The 6,660-nt window shown below is 41.8% G+C and overlaps 1 non-coding gene across 1 annotated transcript; it reads left to right on the top strand.

Annotated features, from left to right (window-relative positions):
* The first annotated feature begins 1,780 nt into the window (after window positions 1-1,780).
* LOC148802329 (small nucleolar RNA R71) lies at window positions 1,781-1,887 on the top strand. The gene has a single exon (XR_016083244.1). It is a non-coding gene; the product is annotated as a small nucleolar RNA R71 (small nucleolar RNA).
* The last annotated feature ends 4,773 nt before the right edge of the window (window positions 1,888-6,660 follow it).

Raw genomic sequence — 6,660 nt, 5'->3', positions numbered from 1 at the left:
AAATGTGGTGAGAGTTGCTTCAGCTCAAGGGTGGGTGGCTCTTGGGTTGAAGGCTTGCTTTTTGGCATTGGTGATCTGTCCAAGCTCTCCAACTTGAGGAATCATTTCCCTTGAAACTGTGGATTGCCATTCAGGTATGCTGTCATGCTTTGAATCTCTTCATTTTCTCCCATTGTAGCTTCTCCATCTTGTATGCATAGCTCAAGGGGATCAGCCAACCTGCAAACCTGAAAGCAATCATCAACCGCATAATCAATAACATCAATCATGTAACAAGAATCATCACTAGAAGGTGCATGTTTCATAGCATCAAACATTTTAAAAATTATTTCCTCATCTTGAATCCTAAGGCTGAGTTCCCTTGTTGGACATCAATCATTGCCTTCCCCGTAACTAGGAAAGGTCTCCCTAGGATAAGAGGGACATCAACATCATCTTACATGTCTAACACAACGAAGTCAACTAGAAAGATGAACTTATCAACTTTAACAAGTACATCTTCTATGATTCCCCTATGATGCTTAATGGATCTATCAGCTAATTGCAATGCAACTCTAGTGGGTTGGGGTTCACCCAATCCCAATTTATTGAAAACCGAATATGGCATCAAGTTTATGCTAGCTCCTAAATCACAAAATGCCTTATCAATTTTCAAACTGCCTATAGTGCAAGGGACAGTGAAACTCCCAAGATCTTTTAGTTTCTGAGGCAACTTATTGAGGAGGATTGCCGAGCATTCTTCATTTAGTGCAACTGTAGCCACATCTCCCAGTTTCCTTTTGTTTGCCAATATCTCTTTCAAGAACTTTGCATAATGTGGCATCTGGGCTAAAGCATCAGCAAAAGGGATATTAATATGTAAAGTCTTAAACATTTCAAGAAACTTATTGAATTCATTTTCCAATTTGTGTTGCTTTAACCTATTCGGAAATGGTACTTGCAGCTGTTGGCTTTTTTCTTTCTTTGGATCAGCTTGCTCTTCCTCCTTCTTTTCGGTTTCAAGGGTTGCATCCACCTTGTCTTCAACCCTTGCTTTCTTCTCCACTTCTTGCAGCTCCTTACCACTCATTAAAGTGATAGCCTGCACTTGCTCTCTTGGATTCACTTCGGTATTGCTGGGTAGAATGCCTGGTACTCCATCTAATATCATTTGTGCCAATTGCCCGACTTGATTCTCCAAGTTCTTGATTGATGCTTCTTGGTTGTAAAATCTTGTTTCTGCACTTGCTATGAACTTGGTCATCAGCTCCTCTAGGTTTGTTTTCTTTTCCGGCTGATTGAAGTTTTGGGGGAAGGGTTTCACCACATTTTGATTTGGCCAAGACTAATTTGGGTGGTTCCTCCATCTGGGGTTAAAGGCACGAGGGTACTGATTGTCTTGTTGCCATTGCAAGTTACCAACAAAGTCTACCTTCTCGGGGGACTACACAAACTGATTTCCAACAAGACATTCAGTGCTGATATGACCTCCCCCACACCATTCACAAGTCACGGTCTAAACATGCATGGCCGCTATCTGCATCTCATCTATCTTCTTGCTGAGTGCATTGTTTTGTGCAGATAGGGCTGTATAGGTGTCCACATTGTGAAGTCCGAACTGTCTCCTAACTTGTGCTCTCTCGGAATGCCATTGGTAATTGTTTGCAGCCGTCTCCTCTATGAGTGCATGGGCAACTTCAGGGGTTCTGTTATTGATGGAACCCCCAGTTGCAGCATCCATAATGGTCTTGTTGGCTTCGGTTAGCCCATTATAGAAGGTTTGGACTTGCAGCCATACGGGAATCCATGATGAGGGACCTTCCTCAACAGCTCCTTGTAATGCTCCCATGACTCATACAATGACTATCCATTCTGCTGAAAGAAAGTGGTGATGTCATTCCTCATCTTTGTTATTTAGAACGAAGGAAAATACTTGGAGAGGAATCGGCTAAACATTTCATCCCATGTTGCTATAGATCTAGCCGGCAAAGAATTCAGCCAAGTCTTGTTTTTGTCCTTCAATGAGAATGGGAACAACCTGAGCCTCACCGCATCATCACTAACCCCATTGTACTTGAATGTATCACAAATTTCCAAGAAGTTGGCGATGTGAGTGTTCAGATCTTCATGAGCCATGCCGCAGAACTGAACAGTGTTTTGTATCATCTGAATGATGGCTGGTTTGATCTCAAAGTTGTTGGCAACTATAGCTGGTCTCACAATGCTTGAAGCAGCCCCGGTGAGGGTTGGTTTGGCATAGTCCATCATGGTTCTTGGTTCGGCCATCTCTTCAATTTTAGCTCTCACTTGCCTAAAAGCTCTAAGGCGGCTACGGAGAGTTCTTTCAATCTCAGGATCGTAGGTGATGCTCTCTGTTTCACTTCTGCGTGTCATAAACTATACAAGTCAAAGTCATAAAGAGGCTAATATACACATATCAGAAAAGCAATCTACCAAACCAAGAAAACTGAATATTACCGAGAAAAGAAAGAAAATCAAACAAAGACAATGAGCAAGAAGAAAGGAAACTACTTATCAGCAGTGGAGGCTAATATACACAGATCAGAAACATAATATACAAAATTAAAATCAGATTAACAATGGCTAATGGTTCCTAATATTGTTGTAATAAAATCCCCTGCAACGGCGCCAAAAACATGATGCGTATTGCTTACACTAGCAAGTGCACTAGTCGATCAAGTATAAAGTAATGAATAGAGTATCGTTCCCACGAGGATTTATCCAATAACTAATAGTAATAAATCAATCAATTGTTATCTGATAAACCGAATTCTTAACTTAATCAAAATCTGAATTCCTAACTAGCAAAATATCCTAATCAATTCGGATCAAACCACCTTCATGTAGAGAGAAACAAGGCTGTATAAGAACACTAATAGATTCGGTCCAACAATTAATTCACGAAGTTATTCAATTGAATTGGGATTCAGCCATGTTTTGGTGAAACCCTAATGGCATGAGCAGCCTCTCTCGAGCACAACTCATCCTACCCATGGGTGACAATTCTTATATTTCTATCAAGAATTTAATCCCCATGGATGCATTAAGAGCAAGCAATTTGAAGGGCATCAATTCAGATTTGAATGGACACCAACCAAATCACACAAATTATCTCTAAGATGTGTCAGATTCGGTTCTTGATTAGTAGATCCGATTACCTAAATTCTTTCTCAAGCAATTCAGACAATCCAAGAATCAAGAACAATTCGGCCAAGACTGTTCTAACAATTAAAACCCTAACCAAGAAATATCCTGAATGAATCTAATCAATCAAATAACCCTAGAGAACTAATTACAAATCTGAAACATCATCAATCATGGTTCGAATTCTAGCAAGAAAGAGAAATTAATTGACAAAATTGCATGAAATCCTAGCTAAATTCGGTTACCAATTGCACAGAACCAAAGAAGAAGACAACCTAGAATTATGCTTCAATCTTCACTTTCTTGGATGTGATCCTCCTCTAATTCGCATTCAGCAACCGTCTTCTTCCTCTAGATCTTCTCTTTTCTCCTTTCTCACGCCTCTCTTCTCTCCTTTCTCCTTTTGGGGGTTCGAACCCTTTTCTCTTCACTTTCTTGGACATGATCCTGCTCCAATTCGCATCCAACAACCTTCTTCTTCCTCTAGATCTTCTCTTTTCTCCTTTCTCGCGCCTCTCTTCTCTCCTTTCTCCTTTTGGGGGTTCAAACCCTTTTCTCCCCTTTCTTTTCACCTTTTATACTTTTCTCTTCAGCCCTCTTTCTTCTAAAAGGTAGCCACCTTTAGGACCCCTTGGGCTGCAACTTGGGCTGCACTTGGGCCTTCCACTTGGTGGGACAAAAGGTCTCCCTTGGATGAGTCTCGGCTGGGCTCTCTTCTTGGTGTCCCCCATGGGGCTTTGCTTCTTTATGGATCGAAAGTGCCCTCCTTGTGACTCTCGGTTGGGCCTGTCTTCTAAATGGGCCGAATTGCTTCCACATTTTCCCTCTCAACATGGTTTTATGCTATCTTCCCCCTAAGCCGGTCCACACTCTTGAATTCCTGAAATCATTCTCAATTAAGGTGAAAAATCATGCAAATTATCATCAAAATCATGCACAAAATAATAGAAATGCTGTGTACCTTGTGCACACATCAATTGCTAAGTCTATAAAGGTAGAGAATCATCTAAAGAACCTTAGGAATCTCTTCGAAAGGCTCTGGAAATTCCACCTTAGGTTAAATCCCCAGACATGCATATTTAGGGCATCATCAGGCAAGCTGTTGTGATTTACTATTAGTCGAAAGGGGATTGAGATTGACTATGCTAAGGTCTAAGAAATTGTTAAGATGCCTCCTTCCCAAACAGAAAAGGAAATTAGAAGCTTTTGGGAAGATTACAATATATCTGAAGATTCATCACGCAACTTACACCAATATGTGAACCAATTTTCAAGTTGCTAAGGAAGAATACCCCAGTGAAATGGAATGAAGACTATTAAGAAGCATTTGACAAAATTAAGGAGTACTTGACCAATCAACCAGTATTAGCTCCCCCTAGGCCTGGGGAACCCTTGCTTATGTATTTGTCAGTACAGGAATATTTCATTGGATGCATACTAGAGCAGCATGATGAGACGGGTAAAAAGGACAGAGCCATTTATTACTTAAGTAAAAGATTTTGTGACTATGAGACAAGGTACGCTATGCAAGAAAAAACATGTCTAGCCCTCGTTTAGTCCTGTCAAAAGCTACGTCATTACTTATTAGCTCATTCGGTGTTGCTCATTTCTAGAATAGACCCCATCAAGCATTTGTTCGAGTGATTTGCAATTACAAGTCGAGTCTCCCATTGGACCATGCTCATTTCTGAATATGATATCAAGTATGTGACACAAAAGGCAATCAAAGGGTAGGCCATTGCAAATTATTTAGCTAATAACCCCACCTTGGAATATGAGGCAATCCCAACAAATTTCCCATTTTGGAAATACAAGTGGGGCAAAGGTGGAAGGCATACTTTGATGAAGCATCAAACCAAAGTTGATGAGGAGCGAGAATGATCCTTGTGGACCCTCAAGGCTGTTAGACAGTTTTGTATGCCCTTAGCTTCAATCAGAATGATGTACTTTATGAGTTTATTGTAAATGAATAAAGATACATATTTGATTCATGTTCCCTTGGTATGTTTCCGTGTAATACCCTTAAACTGGACACTTAATGAGACTCGTGTTAGTTTAGAATGTTCACAGCCAGTGGGTCGGTCTGGGGAGACCTATCCTGACAAGGCTGACACTGTGGTGCCACCAAGTCGGTTGGGGTGGCCTGTCTCAGCTGCCAGGGTGAGACCCTAGGCACATACAGTGTAGGATTAATTGAATCTTTGAACTGGACCAGATTTCCAGTATTGCCCTGGACCTTGGAGATTGATGGGCAAAACTGGAAAGTTACACCCGACCCCTAGACTCGATTATGATACTGCACTAGGTATCGGATTGGGCTATCTTTGATGTACCAATCAGTGAGATCCTTAGCGGGGGTCAAAACTTGGGTATGTTGGGACAGTCCGAGAATTCATCTGAGTGGGTGATCATAGTGACAGGATCAGCCCCTTTGTCGGACAAAGGTAATGATCGGGGATGCACTCTCACTGATGGAAACCAAGACTGCCGGCAGCCGATTTCAACGGTTGAGATTTGTTTTGCAAAATATATTTTATATAAGATATAAAAGTATATATATGGTTTCTAAATTGTTTGCAAGAAGGTTTTAATTCCCGGGATCCATATGAGTGGAGAGTGCAACACTGTTCCTTGTAGCCGAGGGAGAGGTCCTCTCTTGTCGGGCAGTGTATGATCATTATGGGCTGAGAGGTTAAGTGTAAGACCATTGAGGATAACACCTGATGGGCTAATCTTGCATCTACCCACAGTCCCTGGGTGTTACAAGGTGGCTTGGCCCAGGGACCACTTAGTGTAAGTGTTGGGCCCATAGAGCCCATTTGATGGGTTTCAGGGGTACACTGTCTTCAGTAGTGCATTCGGCCAGGCCCTGTAACAAAGGCTGGGCTGAACCCATGTGGCTGATGTGTAGATCAATGCTTGGGTCCCACGCCGTACAAGGAAGCCCAACTGGGCAGCAGTTTGGAAGGCCTTTTTGAGTACATAAGCTTAATGGGCCTAAAGCCCATTTCGAACTGGGCTGCTTATTTAGTTAATAAAGGGGCGAAATCTGAAGTGGATCAGCTAATAGGATTGGGCTTAGACCCTATCCACTTAGAGAGTCCAAGATCTAAATAAGATTTAGATCTGGAAACCTCCTAATCAGATTAGGAGATGGCTGATCTGATCTCCAGATAAGATAAGGATTATCCCTTATCACTTAAAGGGACTTCTAAACCAAATATGATTTGGATTAGCAACTCCTAATCTGATTAGGAGCTGATCTCTTTAAGACTATAAAAGAAGAAGGGGGCGGCAGCCTTTAGAGACACAATACACACAGATCATCAAGTTTCTTTGGTGCTGAAATCTAGAAGAGAGAATTCTGCTCCCTGCAAATACTCTCTTGCCGCCTCCCTGTTCTTGCCGCCCTGCTTTCCAGTTCGATCTCCACTTGTGGGAGAAGTCAAGATTGGATCTTAACATCAGTCCTTTGAGAAAGGATTGAAAGGAAGTTGTGCTCACGTGCCATCTTGC

The sequence above is a fragment of the Nelumbo nucifera genome, chromosome 2 (assembly GCF_055504915.1).
Source record: "Nelumbo nucifera cultivar China Antique chromosome 2, China Antique-T2T, whole genome shotgun sequence".
Taxonomy (NCBI): domain Eukaryota; kingdom Viridiplantae; phylum Streptophyta; class Magnoliopsida; order Proteales; family Nelumbonaceae; genus Nelumbo; species Nelumbo nucifera.
This window is presented reverse-complemented; position numbering and strand designations above follow the sequence as displayed.